The 18,377-nt window shown below is 46.8% G+C and overlaps 1 protein-coding gene across 2 annotated transcripts in view; it reads left to right on the top strand.

The window, feature by feature from the left end:
* The first annotated feature begins 14,381 nt into the window (after positions 1 to 14,381).
* Positions 14,382 to 18,377, top strand: part of CTTNBP2NL (CTTNBP2 N-terminal like) — a 40,265-nt gene continuing 36,269 nt past the window's right edge. For both annotated transcript variants that reach the window (XM_014458984.2, XM_006092516.3), the window contains exon 1: positions 14,382 to 14,495. The gene's annotated coding sequence lies outside the window, so the exon portion shown is untranslated. The remainder of the gene's footprint in view (positions 14,496 to 18,377) is intronic.

Raw genomic sequence — 18,377 nt, 5'->3', positions numbered from 1 at the left:
AGGGGAATATATCTCAGGGAAGGGCACAATGGAAGTTTCAATATGATGGAAATGTCCCATTCCTTGACTGGAGTGGGGGTTCCATGAATGTATACACTTGTCAAAACTGCACCAGAACTGCCTGCTGGCAGCATCTGATGGTGGCATCTTTCTGGGGACTGTACACTCAAGATGGGCGCACTGGCTGTATGTAAACTATACCTCAATAGGTTGATTTTAAAAAGGACCTAGAAAAGCAATCTAACTAAATCTATCCCTGTCTCCTGATTCTCCGCCTACAACTCTGGACAAGCCTCCTCAATCTTCTTTAGAACTCTCCACTGTTTGCCCTCTGAAACATGGGCATTACCTGACGGCCCAGCCTCAGTGCTCTTCTCCCTCATACAACCTAGTGATTATGCCACTCATTGCTAATGGTATAACTACCATCTATCTGAAGAGCATTCTCCAGTCTGTACTTCTTGCACAGACATTATTTCCCCAGAGCTCCAGACAAGTATGTATATTCAAAGGCCTCATGAAAAAACTGTATCTCAAGCTCAGAAATCAGTTGCTACATATAACCTCACACCTACCTCTTCTACTGGATCCTTTTTTTAAAATATGTTTTTATTGATTTCAAAGAGAGGATTTCAAAGAGAGGAAGGGGGAGAGAGAGAGAGAGAAATAGAAACATCAATGATAAGAGAGAATCATTGATCGGCTGCCTCCTGCACCCCTCTACTGGGGATCAAGCCCACAATCTAGGCATGTACCCTGACCGGGAATTGAACCATGACCTCCTGGTTCATGGGTCAATGCTCAACCACTGAGCCACACCAGCTGGGCTCTACTGTTTTCCTCATATAAATCAATACACTGTGCCTGACACATAGTAAATACTATACATATATTTGTTGTTGTTGTTGTTGAATAAATGAAAGATGGAATCCCTAATAGCCAAAAGCTTCAATTCTCCATCTCCCTCCTACATCAATTAAGCACATGACTAACATGTTTTGTCTAACCCTGCCAACCCCTCCCTTTGGGAGGCCAGGAAGACATAACCTCCTTCTAGGCTAGCTGTGTGACCAGGAGCAAATTCTAACCCTCTCAGGGCCTCAAAAACAATGGAAAAAGGCATGGGGTTTGGAATCAGGTAGGAGCAGATTCAAGTCCTGCCAGATATATATATTCTAATCTAATAATAGACAAACAGGGTAATTGACCATACCTTCGCTATGCCTCCCATTGGCTAATCAGCGAGATATGCAAATTAACCGCCAACAAAGATGGTGCTGAAGGCGGCTCCGGCCAGAGCGAAGGCCTGGGTGTCGGGTGCTGGAGGAAAACTGGTGCCGGCAGCCAAGGGAAGGGAAAGCCTATTGCACGAATCTTTTCGTGCAACAGGCCTCTAATATATATATATATATGTATGTGTATATATATATGTATATATATATGTGTGTGTGTGTATATGTGTGTGTGTGTGTGTGTGTGTGTGTGTGTATATATGTATATATATGGCGTGTGATTCTTACTCTTTGAACTCCACTTTCCCTATCTGTGAAGTCAAAAGACTAATACCTATATCGGAAGATTGTTCTGAGTATTGAAGGAAATGTGACACTGCCTGGCCCAGGGGAAGTGTCACTGAATGTTAGTTCATCCTCTTGTTCCTCCCACACCCTTCCCTTTCCTCCCTTTCTCCTCCCACCTCTACTCACAGCCCTAAGGAGAGGGAGTGGGAATGAGTTGGTATGCGTGCACCTTCTCAGAGGTCAGTCTTCAGTATTTCCAGATAAGGAAAGATGTCCACCCTTCCCCTGCCCTCAAGCTCAAGGTCCCCGCCAGAGCTGTCTGCGATTGGTATTCCAGGCAGATGCAGCCAGCTGCAGAGGTGCTGTTATCTGCCAGGGCATCTGTCTGGGAAACCAGAAAAACTGTTGACAAAGTATATTTTCCCCTCCCCAGGTAAGCAGGAGAAATAATGGAATTCGAACCGGAATGACCATGAGATAAAACTCCTGCCTATGAGGTGTTTATCCCTGACTGTTTTAAGGTAATGAAAAAACACTCCCTGTTGGGGAAGCAAATAGAACCACATGTTTCTGAACCAATCAATGAGCAGACAGCAAATGCACGGGAGCAGGATCAGCACAGGCCGCCAGCTCCCAGCGCCTCCCCACAGGCGAGGCTCCGGGACAGCTGGACCCCCCCGAAATCACACCACCCACAGGAAAGCACGCGGCCTCTCACTGTCAAGCCCCCAGACTTCCAGGGGATGCAGGAGGGCTCCCCTTTTTTTCCTATAACCACAGTCCACGAATTCAACTTGATTTCCATTTCTTTCATGCTGCCCTTATGACACTGTCTCTCCAGGTCTTCCTTCTCTGTTGTCCCTAAAATTAGGATGGTGGCGTGAACTGAGAGGCAGGAAATGTGGGAGAGTGGGTGCACTGAGGAGGCAGAACTGGGTGGGGGAGGAAGGTCGGGATGCCGTAGAGATGTTCTATCGGAGTATGGAGCTCAGGAGAGAGGCCTGGGCAGGAGACATGGATTTATTTGGAAGTCATCCGAGTAGAGGTGGTAACCGAGCCATCAAATTATGTGGTTCACCCAAGAGTGTGTGTAAAGTGGGAAGAGAAAGGAAGGGCCACAAAGAATAATGGGAAGGAGAGGCAGGAGACTGACCATGGTGTCCGCACAGCCACCAAGAGAAGGAGGAGGAAGCGGAGAACCGTGGCTAAGGCTGCAGGAGCACAAGTTAGGGCCCAGACGTATCCATGTGGCTTTCCAACAAGATGGCCATTGGAAATCTTAGGGGAGCTGTTGCACGGAGCAGGCAGCAGGGAGACTACGAGTGGTCTTGCAGAGCTTGGGGAAGAGTGAGGGGGGAAAGGGGGGTCAGCTCCTGGAACAGACCCCCAGCTCCCTGCTTTCTTGCTGTGTCTCCCTTCCTACTCCTCCCCACCTGTTCTACAGGTAAATACTACAGGAGAGCAGATGGCAATAGTAGAAATAGTCAAGGAATCTCACCAAGTCCATGCTGCCATTCCCTGTTTTACATTACTAGGCCGGCAGCCATCAGAGCATGACTAGCACCTTCTCTGTTAGCATCCAGGCAGGAGCCCATCTGTCTCAAGGGGATTATCTGTGTTTCCGGGAACCATCCAAATGCGTCACTGGGCCCCTTTTGGACATTTCCTTATTTCCAAGATCATTTATTTGAATACCACCAGGCCCAGGCACTGTTGTAGGCATTGAGGATTAAAAAGTGAGTAACAAGACCTTTAGGTGATTCCAATACACCCTCAAATCTGAGAACCTCTCATCTTTAAAACCGTTTAACACTGCCCATACCATCTCCACACACAATAGTCTTTTCCTTATAGGGCTTTGGGCAACAAAGGACAAAGCCAGCCACCCTAGAGCTTCTGACAATGACCAGGCCCTGGACTTTCTAGGCCGAGTTGGGGCAAGGTTAGAGAAGCATGTGAGCCGAACCCTCAGGTGTGTAATAAACACCAACTATTTGTTTCCCAAACACCCATCCCCACTTTTTCTGCTAATGAACGAATGAATGAAATTTCATTTGAGATTATAGCATTTCTCCACACGTAATCCATAGCTCTAGATAGAACACATGACCAACACCTAGCCAATCAAAGCAACACATCCCCCTGGCCACAGCGATTGATTCAGGGGTGAGCACATGGTCCAAGCAGAGCCCAGAAGACAGAGGGAGATTTTTCTCGGACTTTGGGGGAAGAGGGAGGTGCTCTTTGCTATTGACTATGACTGGATACGAAGCTGGAGCTACTACGCTCATGGTTAATTGAGGAAGAAAGTGTGTCTACAAACAGAACCAACACAGAAGTAGAGTTGAGAGACACAGAGAGAGAAACCTGATCCCGGTGACATGTCTGAGAAGCCAGGTCCAGCCCCCTCTGAAGGCAGCCAAATCCTGGACTTTTTTGTGGCAGGAGCCGACAAAAACCCCTTTCACTTTGGCCAGTTTGGATGGAGTTTTCTGTCCCTTATACCTGGAGGAGTCCCAATTATGACATAAGAGAGTGGGTTGAGTTATTTTCTTTGGAAAGTATGGACAACAAGTTACATAAGGCTACCTCCCCTCAAGAATGAGCTCCCTGAGGTTGGACGGTGTGTTATTTCTGGTGGTCGCAATGATAGGCACTCAGGGATTGTTTCAGAAATAAAGGGAGGGCAGGAGGGAGGCAAGAAAGAAAAGGGGATGAGAAATAAGCAGACTCCTCCCAAGGAAGCAGGGAACCTGAGTCGCCTGGTCCCTCCGTTCAGGGCAGATTAGACCCTGCAGGAGCCCAGCCGGAGCCCAGCAGGAGCCAAGGAGCAGGAAATGAGGGCACAGAGTTTCCAGCACCAGCCTACTCCAAAGGGACACTTACCAGAAAATTACCCAGGAATGGAGGTGCAGCCACAACCGGGTCATTACTTCCCCTACAAATATTTCCCCTTTGGTGAGCAACAAGGGCCCGTCCAGCCAACTGTGTGGTGCCTCTGCTGAAATAACAGGCCAGGGGGGGATGTGTAATTGGCTTTCATCACATTGAAACCGGGCAGCACAGTGAGCCCGAGCTCTGTCTCCGGCTGGAGCACAGAAATTGTCTTCTGCTTAATGCCAGGCCACGTGTGGGAAAGAGAGGGGGGTGGAGAAGACAGAGAAAGAGGACCAGCCTTCCGGTCAGCTTCAGCCCTTCTGACGAGGCTGCTGGGCTCAGAGCTTTGCCTGAACAGCCAGCAGGGATAGAAAGGGCGTCTGCTTCCAGACTTTGGGGGAAGAAGGCACCTGGGGCAGAAGAGAAACAGGAAGAGAGATAGAAAGGGGAAGGGTTAGAAGAGAGAGCAAGAGTTCACCTTTAATGAAGTAAGTCAACTTACATATTAAATAAACAGTAGCTGACTAATATCTTTTCCCACCTACTTGCCGATATAAACACTTAGAAAACCAACATAACATCAACCAGTTTATTAACTCATCATCTGGTATAGGCTTTTCCATTGTAATTTAATAATTTCAAAGATTAGAATGAAAAGGAACTTGAGACTCATCCAAAGGAACACAGAGTATTCTTCCATGGACCTATGACTAATGTGCACTGGGGGGCGGGGGGGGGGGAGGAGGTAGGAGTTTAAAATGACTCAAATCCTTGGGAACTTTCTGGGTGATTTGGAAACCACCGTTCATCTCATTACTTCCAGGAATTCTCTGTCTGGACTAGACTGCACCCCACCTACCTTTCCTTTTTGCCCCTCTGTGAGCTTTGTGTTCCCCATCCTGACACACCAACTTCAGGGGAGCAAGCAAGTTCCACACAGGATGACGGAGACACAACTCAGGGTCCTCAGGGTGGTCTCCCCAAGGCCTCTAACAGCAATACTGTTGTGCACGCCTCAAGTGCTGCCTGGTTATGCATTTCTCCAAGCAGACTGTCCCCAAGATTCCGTGGACTTTGCCCTTGACTTACGCATTGCATCCTATCTCGGGATCTTATCTTTGGACCTGGAGATCCAAAAAACCTCAGGGCCCTAGTTTGCTGGTCCTGGGGAAGTGCTGCCAGGCAGCCCCAGTCATGGAAAGAACAGTGAGTCACAGAGCCCTGGGTTCAGTCCCACCTCCCGCCCACCAGTTTCATGGGGCAGTGATGGAATGGAAACAGCGTGGGATCAGAGTTGGGAGAACCTAGCTGTCTCAGCTATCCCTGGATTAAACTACCTCAATCTCAGGGAGCTCATCTTGTCGTAGCCATTTTAAAGGTTTGCTGTGAGGATCACAAGAAATAATGTGCTTAGTGTGAAGTAAGCACTAAATAATTCGTTGATATTGCTATCGCTGTTGTTGTTACTGTGTGAGCTTTGGTAAGACATTTAACCTCTCTGAACTTGTATGGAAAACTGGAAGTAATAAGGATGGTCACAAGGCTTATATGTGTAAAGGACTTTAAGGATTATATATGTCAAGATGACAAGGATTACACATGTAATATCCATAAGGCACCTGGCACTGTCCCTGATACATAGCAGGCACTGAATGTTAAATTTCTTTCCCTTTCCTTCCCAGGCGTCCCCCTACACAATCCATGATAAGCATTTCCTGGCTCCCTCATGGCCAAGCTAGGCCCAACACTTAGCTAAAACGCAGAAGTATCTGTCCCTGAAAGTGTTTTTTTCAAACGGCTGCTCCTTGGAGCCGGCCGCTTATGCTGTCTGCCCACACCCATGAAAGAAAACCTGGCAGGTAAGAGGCCTCCGTGGAGATGGCTAGGAGGGAAGCTAACAGATGCAGGACTCATCGTTCAGCACTAGGGGGAGCAAGAAGCTTGGGAACACGATGAGGGCCACGCCCAGAAACCTCAACTCCTGGTGCCCTAAAGGCTCAGATTCAGCAGATGGAGCTGGAAGAGAACGCTTAAGGAAGGCTCGGGGAGGCCTTTGTGGAAACAGATGATGGGAGGAGAGCCCTCCTTCAACGTGGTCCCTGCCGAGAGACCTCTCAGGCTTCTAGACTGTGATCCCCTGAGGGAGGAGCCCAGTGGGAGCTCTAGGAGCTGGAAGTAGGGAAGACAGGCAGGTCACTTTTCCCAGTCACTCTAAGTCTACGTCTAGCTCACCCAGCATCTTACTAAATCTCAGTGAGTCACAGCCACAAGGAGCCTTAAAGAGCCCCAGGTTTTCAACCTCCTGTTTAGCTGGAGGGCTGGGACCCAAGCAGGAAAGGGAGCCTGAGCAAGATCTCCCAAGTAGTTTATAGTAATCCCTCACAGAGTTCTCCAAATACTTTCATGTCCATCGTCTCACTTGTATAGTCACAACCACCTGGGGTTGTAAGCAGAGATTATTATTCCACTTCACAAATGAGGAAACTGAAGTTCAGGTAAGTACCCAGACTCTGCTCTTCCCTATTGTTTTCATTTCTACCCACTATTCCCTCCTTTCTTGCTTTCCCTTATTTTAAAATGGGTCCAATCTACATACTTAACCCCAGGAAGATTGCTACTCAGCTCCAAGTATTCCATAAATCAAAATTTAAATATTTGTTGCAATTCCTATCTTCCTAACCACATCTAGCCTAGTGGAGAGATGATGGAGCACAGTAATTATGAAGGTGCATTTTAAAATCAGATCTGAGTAAATTTTTTTAATTTTATTTATTTATTTTAGAGAGATTGGTTGATTGATTTGTTGTTCCAATGCATTCATTGCTTGATTCTTGTATTGCTAAAGGCAGAAATAGAATATTGGGAACCAGCTATAACTGTAAGAAATACTAATCATGCTCTGTTAACCATGAGTTTGTTCTGATTGAACAAGGCACATTCTAACCTGGCTGGGAGTTGCACATGGGACCTGGGAGCTCACCTGGAAATGTGGCCCATGGCCCATACTCCCCATCTGGGAGCTGCCTATTATCATTGAAAGATTAACAACCTTGTTGCAGAAACCAGAGCTGCCAGCCCTTTGAAGACCTCCACCCCTTTGCAAATCTCCAGCCTGCATTACCTGTAAACTGCCCATTTGGCATACCCTCTTGCCTACTTCCCCATGTAATCTTTGTCCTTCTACCCAATATTATCGGTGTACCGGTTAATAATGTGGATTTTTTTCAATAGATGGAGTTACACATATGTTGATATATATGCGATTTGATATGTATGCTACTTTATTGTATTGACAACAAGCTTCAAAACTTTATATGACAAATTTTCTGAAGGTGTTAATATCATAGATATTTTTACACTTAAAAATGTCGAATTTCGTGCTAAAAAAGCATTTGTGGGAAGTTTTAATTCATTACTTTATTTTGAAGAAAAGTGCTGCTGAATATTTCAGGAAGCTTATGGTGAACATGCTCCATCTCAAGATACTTGTGAACGCTGGTTTAAATGCTTTAAAAGTGATGATTTCGATGGGAAAGACAAAGAACGTCCAGGTCAACCGAAAAAGTTTGAAGACCAACAAATACAAGCATTACTGGATGAAGGTGCATGTCAAACTCAAAAACAACTTGCAGAAAGATTAAATGTTGCTCAGCAAACAATTTCTGATCATTTACAAGCAATGGGAAAGATTTTAAAGGAAGGAAAATGGGTGCCACATCAACTGAACGAAAGACAAATGGAAAACCTAAAAGTCATCAGTAAAATGTTGCTTCAACGGCAAGAAAGAAAGTCTTTTTTGCATCGAATTGTGACTGGTGATGAACAGTGGATTTTTTTGAGAATCCCAAACGCACAAAATCATGGGTTGATCCAGGTCAACCATCAACATCGACTGCAAGGCCAAAAAGCTTCGGAAAGAAGACATTGCTCTGCGTTTGGTGGTATCAGAAAGGTGTGGTGTATTATGAGCTTCTAAAACCAGGTGAAACCGTTAATACTGATCACTACCGACAAATAATCAATTTGAACCACACTTTGATCGTAAAACCACCAGAATGGGCCAGAAGACACGGCAAAGTAATTTTGCTTCATGGTAACGCACCATCACACACTTCAAAACCAGTTAAAAACACGTTAAAAGATCTTGCCTGGGAAGTATTAACCCACCCGCCATATTCACCAGACCTGCTCCTTCAGATGACCACTTGTTCCAAACTATGGCACACGCACTTTCTGAGCAGCACTTGAAAACATATGAAGAAGTAGAAAATTGGGTCTCTAAATGGTTTGCCTCAAAACAAGAAAAGTTCTATTGGGACAGTATCCACAAATTACCTGAAAGATGGGGAAAATGTGTAGCTAGTGATGGAGATTACTTTGAATAAAGCACTTTTGATGTTTCTCTTGAAATTATCGTGTTTTCTTTGATTACAAAATCCGCATTATTAACCAGTACACCTGGTAAGCAGCTGGCTTATGGTGGGAGCCAGAGCAGATTAGTGTGGATGGCCTGCTGCTCCTCGACACTGCTGGCAGTATTGGAATAAACGCTCATATATGATTCAACCCTGTCTCTGCTTAATTGGCTCAAGTAGTGACAGGCAGCGCGGACCCATGGATTGTCTGCTTACAGTATGTGCCCTGACTGGGGATCAAACCCACAACCTTGGCATATTGGGATGATGCTGTGGGGAGCTGATATAGGGTTAAGCCTCGGACTGACCTGTGGGCAAAGTCACAAACAATTCCCAGCTTAGAGGGCACAGTCCTCTTAGCATAATTAGGCTTGACCTTATGAGGCTCTCTAGATCTTATCTGGGAAGCTAATGGGCTGAGGGAAGTGCAGGAAGTGTAACTATGGTCAAAACAAGTGAAACTCACAAGAACTGTGTAACTATAGAAACCACTACCTTGTTTACCTCTCACTATAAAATAAAGGCTCAGCTTGCTTTGGGATCTCTCTCTGTGACCTCAGCCAGGCACAGGGAAGATCCACGGAGACTAAGGAAAGCTAGAGAGTTCTGAACGCTGTCTCTGTGTAAAACTTTCTTCGCCGACTCCGTCCACACCTTTGGGAACCCCTGGACTGCTGGGGCTAGCCCCCGGCATGATGCTCCAACCAAATGAGCTACTTGGCCAGGGTTTTAGTAAATGTTCTATGTTCATTGCTTAAGAGGACAATGGACCTCTTTGTGCCTCAATTTCCTTATCTGTGTAATGAGAATATTCACACCTATCTCCTGGGATTCAAGAGTTAAACCAGATGTACCATAAAGCAATTTTATGGTGACTGGCATATAGTAAAGGCTTGCTAAATGGCTTCTAGCATATATAATTATCATGTAATCATAGAACTGAAATTATCTTCTGGGATTGGCTCGTTATTTTCATGCTACTTACCAGTAAACTCAAATGGAGTGAAGTGGGGATGCTACTTTGAAAAGGTTTGCGTATGGGTTTGAATGCTTCTCCTCCCAGAACGCAGGTCCACCTGCCATCTCAGAATGTGAACTTGTTTGGAACGAGTCGCAGGTGTAATGAGTTAGGATGAGGCCATACTAGATTGGTGTGAGCTCTAAATCCAATATGACTGTTGTCCATGTAAGGAGAGAAGGCCATACGGAGACATCAAGACCCAGAGGGAAGGAGGCCGCGTGAAGACAAGCAGAGACTGGGACAACACAGCTAGAAGCCACGGGCCACGGGACGCCACGGAACGCCACGGATTGCCGAGAACCACCGGAGCTGGGAGAGGGACACGGGTGGCTGGGAGAGGGACACGGGTGGCTCTTCCCGCAGAGCCCCCGGAAGGAACCAAGCTGTCAACACCTTGATTTCAGATTCTAATCTCCAGTCTGAGAGGGAATAACGTTTCTGCTGTTCTAAGCCACCCTCTTGTGGTAATTTGCTAGGGCAGCCCGCGGAAACTAACAGAACTCCAGGTATTTTTAATGCTTTTCCAGTCACTCCATCTTTGCCTCCCCGAGCCAGCAATAAACACTTACGGAACACCTAGGAAGTTGATCTGTCGGAGAAAAACTGGAACAACCTACATAATCTTCAGCATTTCCTACTAAGTTACTGCCTCACACACAGTAGGCGTTTCATAAATCTTTACTGGCAGGTTGACAAAATAACAGATATAAAAATGGTATACTGTTATACAAATTTAAGGTACTATGAACCGACTTTTGACTTCTGTGTATGCCTTTGTACTCTAAATGTATTTATACATTTCTTGTACTGAAGAATCACAAAACTCGGAACTATCCCGAGGTCTGCTGAGGTCCACAGCCTCATTAGCGACCTGCAGGGGTTTTGAATTAAGAGGAAAGTGTTGACACCGAGAAGGAATGTACCTGTCAAAAAGGACTCCTTGTGGTCAACGGGGTCCAAATTCATAACTGAGAGTCCGGCAGCCATTGTTCGCAGAGGCTCCCCCGCACGAAGCCGCAGGCGGACGCCATGCCTTCCGGCTGCATTCCCGCCGTCTGCGTTCCGCCGTCTGCGCGGCCTCAGGAAGGAGGTCCCGAAATAGCATTTCAACCAATGGGCTGAGACGTCTCCACCCAGTTAGATGTGCCGCTATGTCCTTATTTGTGTTCTTACCTGCCAATCAGAGAGGCTCCATAACAACCAATCAAAACGTGCCATCTTGTTGTCAGGTGAAACTTTTTACTCCTTATTTGCATAAAAACGGACCAGTCAGAATCAGGCAGGCACTTTTAAAAAGGCAGCCTCACCTTTGTCTCAGACTGTAAATTGCATGCGGGCAGGGCTTCGTCTCCCTCGCATTTTATGCCCCACCCACCCCACCCCCCAGGCTGCTTCTCCCTTAGAGGCTACATTGCATTCCCCCTGCCTTTGCTGTTTGCAAACTACCTGAATAAAGACTCCCACCCCACCTCACCCACACCCCAAATTGGGGACTCCTGCTGGCATTGGGTTGGTGGCAGAGGCCTTTTGTTGAAAAAAGCAATCTGAATACCCTCCGGATTCTAAATCCTACAAGGCAAAGAGGACCTCTTTCTTGCTGGATCCTCCCACGCTCAGGAATGGTCAGGAGGGAGTCCTGGGAGTCAGGGGAGCTGCCGATTGCTTTACAGGGAGTAAGGCACAGAGCACTAGGCCTGGGAGTAGGATGGGTGGTGGTGGGTTAATAGCTACAAAGGGAAGGAGGGAAGGAAGGAGGGGCTGATTCACTAGGACAACTCTGAGTGACTCAGAGGCTGTAGAAAATAGCCTGTTCTCCCACATCTACCTCATTGTCAGGCATGAGGCACTTCCTCATTGCACACCCATAGGCAGGGGGAAAGGGAGGAGGAAGAAATGGGATTTTTCTCTTTCATGGGCCTATTCCAGTACCTGAACTCTGTGTTTGTAGCCATTTCAGATATTTTGTTTCAAGTCAGGTCACTATTTATTGAGCACCTACTATGTGCCGGCCCTTCATCTTGCTTTTCAAATGTCAGTCTCCTGAACACAGGGAGTGATGCCTTTCTGAAGTTCTGTACTTCCTCCTTCATTACCTAAAAGGCACTTGGGCTGCTGTTGAGCTCCTCACTACAACTGCCCCCCTCAAGCCTGCAATCAATGAGGGGAGGCAGGGATCTTTTTTCCCAGCTCTAATGCTGATTTTAGTCACGCAGGCCCATTCTCTGGAGCTGTCCTGGTGACAGCCAGCGTGAGCTGAACAGAATGTGGCACAAGTTTGGAGTTGTTGGAAGTTCTTTCTTTCCTACTTACTAGCTCTATTGAAGTATGGTAGCAATCATCTCAGGTAGAAACTGTAGTTTAACTTTAACCCTGCTGTTTGGCTTCTGTACTTATTTGCTTTGTTTAACAATAGAAAAGTTACTTTGATTTTCTGAATTGTATAAATCATCCCATTCGATTAAATGCCTATTGATTGTAATGTGAATATCCCATGGGTTGTGGTCATACTGGTCTTAGAAAGCACATTTTCCTTTACCTGGGAAGGACAGCACAGTTATCCCAAGGTCAGAGGGCTCCAGTTAACATATCCTTGTTGACTCAGTGTTCCAGAGCCCCAAAACTGTAATTTAGATAACATGCCTAAGTTTAACCCAGGTTTCTGTCAATTCAGTGACCCCGAGACCCAAAACTATAATTAACATGCTGCTTCTGCTTCTGTAAACTGCTTTTTTGCAAACCAGGTTCCTCATTCCAAACCTTGAGATTAATCAATACCTTTGTGATCTTTGCCTATATACAGTGGGGCCTTGACTTACGAGTTTAATTTGTTCCTTGACAGAGCTCGTAACTCAAATTACTCATATGTCAAATCAACAGTGAACGAGTGAGACAGGTGATGCTGGGCTGATGTTGTGGCGTTCACTGTGACGTTCACTGCGCCAACTAGCGGTGGGGTATCTGAAGCTGGCTCGTAACCCGAATTTTAGCTTGCAACTCAAAGCAAAAAGTCGGCCGAGAGATGGCTCGTATCTCGAAAAACTCGTTAGTCGGGACACTCGTAAGTCAAGGCCCCACTGTAAGTCTGGCTTTGCCACCATCTTATCACTATGAGATTTGGGAATGCAAAATGGCCCCTCATAGTCCGGGATTGCAATAAATGTGACTCTTTAATTCGACTTCTTGAGGCGTCCTTCTGTGATTCTCGGGGTACATTACAACACTATGACTTTACTTGTTTTCTCTAAATCTCCAACTTCTCATTTGTAAAATGGACACAAAGATGTCTATCTTACAAGTTAGGAAATATGTTATATAGTAGTGAAGATTAAATAAGATGACATTATATAATAGTACCTGGCACAGTGATAACATAAAAACTGGTTTACTTCCTCCCAACTTCCCCATGATTGAACAGACTGACCACACCCCTCCAGAATGTAAATTGCATAAGGGCAGGGCTTCATCTGCCTTGAGGACTGTCTGCCTAGGTGAGCACTAGGCTCTAATACTGTCCTGCTTAGTAATTAAGATTAGGAATAATGTATTAAAATTAGTACATTATTTATGCATTATATTCAATAGTATTACAAGTATCTAATGGGATGCATTTTAAAATAATGTGGTTAATCATTTAACTAGCTGAATGAATCTGTGAACTGGAAAAGGAATCCAGAAACCTTGACCTCACGTAGGGATGTTTCCTCTCCCCTCTCTGAGCTTTTTGGTCCTGGTAGGACTTGCTGCCACCAGCAAGATCTTCATTTCTGTGTTCACAAGAAGGGACAGACATTCCTTGCATCCTCTACATTGTCCTTTGTTCCAGCTTCACTGTAAACGCCATTGCCCATCGTATATGGGAGCCAGGGACACACAAAACGTCCCCGCACTTGGCAACCATAGCGTGAAAAACCTTGACACACAAATCTGTAATTATTCATTCGACTTCTACCTGGAAGGCAAGCTGGGCTGGGTTTATGCTCTCCTGGGCACCACCAGCGTCCCCACGCAAGGGCTCCAGGGCTAGTATTATCTCTCAAATGTAATGTGAAAAGATAAAGGGGGAAGGTGTCGGGGTTTTTTTTTATCTTTGCGCCCTTGCTTCTAGCACCACACCCACAAGCTCGTCCAAGAAAAAAAAAGAGAGAGCACGAAAGACACGTTACCAGATTTTCAACAACTAATTCTGAAGCAGACACCAAAGCACACTCCCAACGTTAATGGGCCAATCAGGGCACCCGCCATTCCTGAGCTAGGAGGGTAAAGCACGAAGCATTCGCCCGGGTCCTGCCCAGGAAACCGCACCGAAGGTGGAAAGTTGCAGGCGCCGGGCGGGAGAGGAGCGAGCCAGCCCCGAGCTCGGGTAGGAGCAGGGCAACGCTTCCTGCCGGAAGTGACGCGACCTCAATCCCAGTTCGTCTCTTCCCAAACAAAAGGGATCTTGGGGCCCCAGGAGGAGCCTCAATGACATTGGAGAAGCCCCGCCTCCAGCGGGCGCGGATTGGTGCAGGGGCTGGAGAGGCGAGGTGGTGATTGGCCCTGGTGAATGCCAGTGCCCGCCTGGCGGCTGAGGGGCGGGGCCTCAGTGGGCTGTGGATGCGAGCGGGTGGCAGAGGCGGCGGCGGCGGCGGCTGGGAGTGGACCCGAAGCGCCGGGAAAGAAAAGGTAGGAGCTGCTAGGGCTGGGGCTTGGCGGAGGTCGGGGGGCCGTGTTCCCGAGAGAAAAGCAAGGGTCGGATCTCCGGGATCCTCCCGCCAGCGTCCCAACTGCCACTCGCGCCCATCCCTGGAGGGGGCGGGGCCGTCTGTCCACCTCCCGGTATTCCCCGAGGAGGCGGCTCCTCATCCTTCGAGGGTCCTCGCAACTATTCATTGTCCCCGTCAATCCCAGCTCCGCAGAAGAGGCTCCCCTCCAGGCACCCCTCATTTAAAGGCCCCCTTCGACCAGCGCCTCAACCCTGGGGGGCGGGCGCACAGGTTCCCATTCTCTAGGCTGCCGCCCCCACTCCCATTTTGTCCCCCCGGGAGGCCAGACAGCCCTCCCTACACCTGCCCCTGCTCGCTAAAGTGGCACCAGAGCTGGTTTCATCCATAAGGGGGGAAAAAATCAGTGTTTTCCCAAAAAAAGAGGGATGGGTCGAAGCAAAAATCTCAGACCCGACCCAGCAGCGAGCTCCACGGAGGAAGCGGCCTTCCCCTCGGTTCTTCCCATCCCCCACGCGCTGACCCCCAGCCTCCCTCCCGAAGCCCCCCGGACCCGCTGTTCTCCCGGGGGGTCCAGAGCTCACCCGCTGCGGGACTTTTTTAGACTCTGAAGGAAGGAGAAATAGTAACTCTCCACCCCCACATCCCCTTTGTACCTTCCCTCTTTCTTGAGGGAGAACCCAACTTCTAAGGGTTTTTTAGGTTTGAGTTGCGTTTCATTTTTGCTTTCCAGCCTGTTTCTTCCCTGAAAACTTGGGGGAAACCACCCTGTATGTTCACAGTGAGACGGGTGGGCTGGATCTCTGCAGAGTTGGCCTCGCTGGGGAGGAGCCGGCGTGTATTGTCTGACTGTCAGTGAATGAGAGCGTGCTTTCCGAGAAGGCCGTGTTGATGGGGACATCAAGCGCGCTAGGTTAGGGAAGAGTATCTCCCCCGGTCTAGGGCGGGCTGGTGTGCTGCTCAGGGAGACTGCAGTTCACCTTGAAGGTACGGTTCTGTTGAAACAAAAGGCAGGAAGTGTTTGAAGAAATTCAGGTTCAGTCGTCTAGGTTTATGATTAATCTGGTCCCGTGGCCTTTGGTTACTCCTATAGCCCCTCTTTCACGGGGGTTTTTTCCCTCCAAGTGAAAAACTGATAAATGATGTGATTGTTTTTACAAATCCAGTATCACCTACCCAAATTTAGGGGATGAAAAGTAAGAGCACGTTTTAAGTCTCAGAAATGAGGACACATGAAAACATAGTTAACTCCAGCTATTGTCTTGCGTGTGTAACCCCCACACAGTGTCTCTCTATAGTGTGCTCATAAAGGCTTTGTCAAGATGACCTTCATTTCAGCAGGTGCAGAATATTGAAGATTTTGGCCTAATGTGAACGCCATTGAATCCCCAGTAATCATCCATGGCTAGCACTTCCATATATTAAAATTTGCCATATTTTTAGGTTGTTTCTTCTGCTTTCAGCCCCCAGTCCATCTTACTGCTGCTACCTAGAGCTAAAGCTCACAGCAGTGAGATGCAAGGAGCTGGAATCGCAGAGGGTGATTAGAAAGGCTGTCTTTTACCTTCCTGATTAAACTTTCTAAAAGTAGACTTCCTGAAGGTAATTACTTTTGAATAGTTAGGTTCCAAGTTTTCAGAGCCACTCTCAGTGATTGTTTCCAGATCGCCAATAAAAAGGCACAAAGAAGAAACTGTGGAGGGTCTGTCTCCCCAGCAAACACACAGTGTCTGCTCTAGGAGGGCCCCCAGCAATAGCAGCAGGAAAAAAACTAAAGGCCGAACAGGAAATCCCAAAAAGATAGATCTTATTACATGAGCAGAGAACAGAAAATAAACTAAGGTAAGAGACTCAGGAAGCCAAAGTAGTGGTGATTGCCAGGGCCTTAATGAGCAGAGAGGAAAAAGCAAATCATGCAAGACCAGTTTGATACAGGTTTGGGTCTTGGAAATTTTCAACACTTATTTGGTCATAGTAGATGAAGAAAAGCATTGTATGTCTAATCTGTCTCATTAATTTATAAATTCTTGGAGCAGGTAGTAGTGTATGTGTGTGGTCTTTGTATCTCTCACAGTGCCTAGTATATAGTTTGATTTAATGAGTGTTAAACTTAGTTTGAAGCTATCAGCTTAGGGTAGTCTAGAAAGGTCATCTACTGATAAGACGTGGCACATCTTGTTAATATAAACAATCCACTTTTTGTCTTGACTGAACTTTATTTTCCTTATCTGATGTCTTATGAAACTCCAGTATCTTAACTCTCAAATACTGAATTTCCCATAAGAAACTAGCTGCTGGTTAGATATATAAGTTTGCTGTGATGAAATCTGAACCAGAAATATTAATGTCCTCAGTGCTAGTCCTTTTAGGATTTGATTTCCCTAAGAATCTGACCCCAAAGGAATGAAGGGAATGTAGGGGAACACACTAGGAACTGATGGCTGATTTATATTTAAGAATGGTTTCTGAGTATTTGGTTTCTACAACTTACTGACCTACTTTGGGATTTTTTTTTAATGGTTTTTTAGTTGATCTTATGCTTTTCTGAACTGGCACTAAGTAAGGGAACAGGGGCACAAACAATATTGGGGTCCCTGAATGGAGTCATCAGACGGATCATGGTGCCTAAAGCACTCAGTCCTCAGTGGGTTTGTATTTTGGCCGACTGTTTGCAGAGCTACCAGGGAACTAGCAGAACAGGACTGGAATTCTTGCCTTGTCTGAGTGGAACAGAACGGTGTTCCTAGGGGTTGCCATTGAACGGTGTTGGTGGCATGAGATGAGAAGCAGAGATTTCTTTCCGTTGGAAATTGGTCCAGTCTGTTGGGTGACCCTAGGAATGGCTTGTTAGCCTATTTCTAAAGACCATTTTTTTTTCTTTTCCTTAATGTTTGCTGCCAACAGCTTCTGTGAGATTTAAGGGCTTTTCAATGGTAATTTTGATTAAAAGTGATTTTTGCCTTTTGAAGACAACTCCCCCGGGGCCCCTAAAGTAAGGAGCAATCATTAGAACAACCAAAACGTGTGAGAAGAAACCACATGGAGGAGATAGGAGTGGAGGTGGGGGAGGAAACCAGGACTGCAAGGAGGCATGGATGTCAAGAATGCGGTAGATGGTTCCTCCCTGCCAAGTGTTTCCCAACTGCATTTCAGGTACAAAGCCAAAGCTTCCAATGTAAATGTGTCCTTTGCTGCTAAAGGAATCCTCTCTGGCTTCTGGAACCACTAAGAACGTAATCCTTAATTGTTACTATCGTTACTGAGTTTAAAGACTATAATCCTTAATTGTTATGGAGTTCAATAGAAACCAGAAGGACAGAGCACAGGATGAGGGGATTTACGACAAAAGACTCCTGACCCTGAACCTGAGAGCATCTGCTTAGACTGAGCCTTTGTGGAAAGCAGCTGGGGAAGGCTCGGCCAGGTGTCTCTGGGCCTGCTCTCCTTAGGAGGTGAGAGCCAGGAGGAGGAGAAGAGGGGACGGGGGAAGAAATGGGGATGAATTTTCTCAACAAGATATAAGAACTATCTATATTAGCGGTCGCCAACGGTGGTGCACGGACCACTGGTGGTCTGTGAAGTCCGAAAGATTGGTGACTGCTGATCTATATATATAAAAGACTAATATGCTAAGTGTCCGTCTGATTGGTAGCTATGACATGCACTGACCACCAAGGGGGCAGGCGCTCAACACAGGAGCTGCCGAGCTGCAGTGACTTGTCAGCAGCAGTTCTCGGGTGATGCACCCAGAAACCAGAGAGGAGGGAGCCCGATTCCTCGTGGAGCTGTGCGATTCCACCTTTGGCCGTGGGTTATGTTGTTGCTGGGGCACTGTCAGCCCGAA

Source organism: Myotis lucifugus, unplaced genomic scaffold (genome assembly GCF_000147115.1).
Source record: "Myotis lucifugus unplaced genomic scaffold, Myoluc2.0 scaffold_101, whole genome shotgun sequence".
NCBI classification, from domain to species: Eukaryota; Metazoa; Chordata; class Mammalia; order Chiroptera; family Vespertilionidae; genus Myotis; species Myotis lucifugus.
This window is presented reverse-complemented; position numbering and strand designations above follow the sequence as displayed.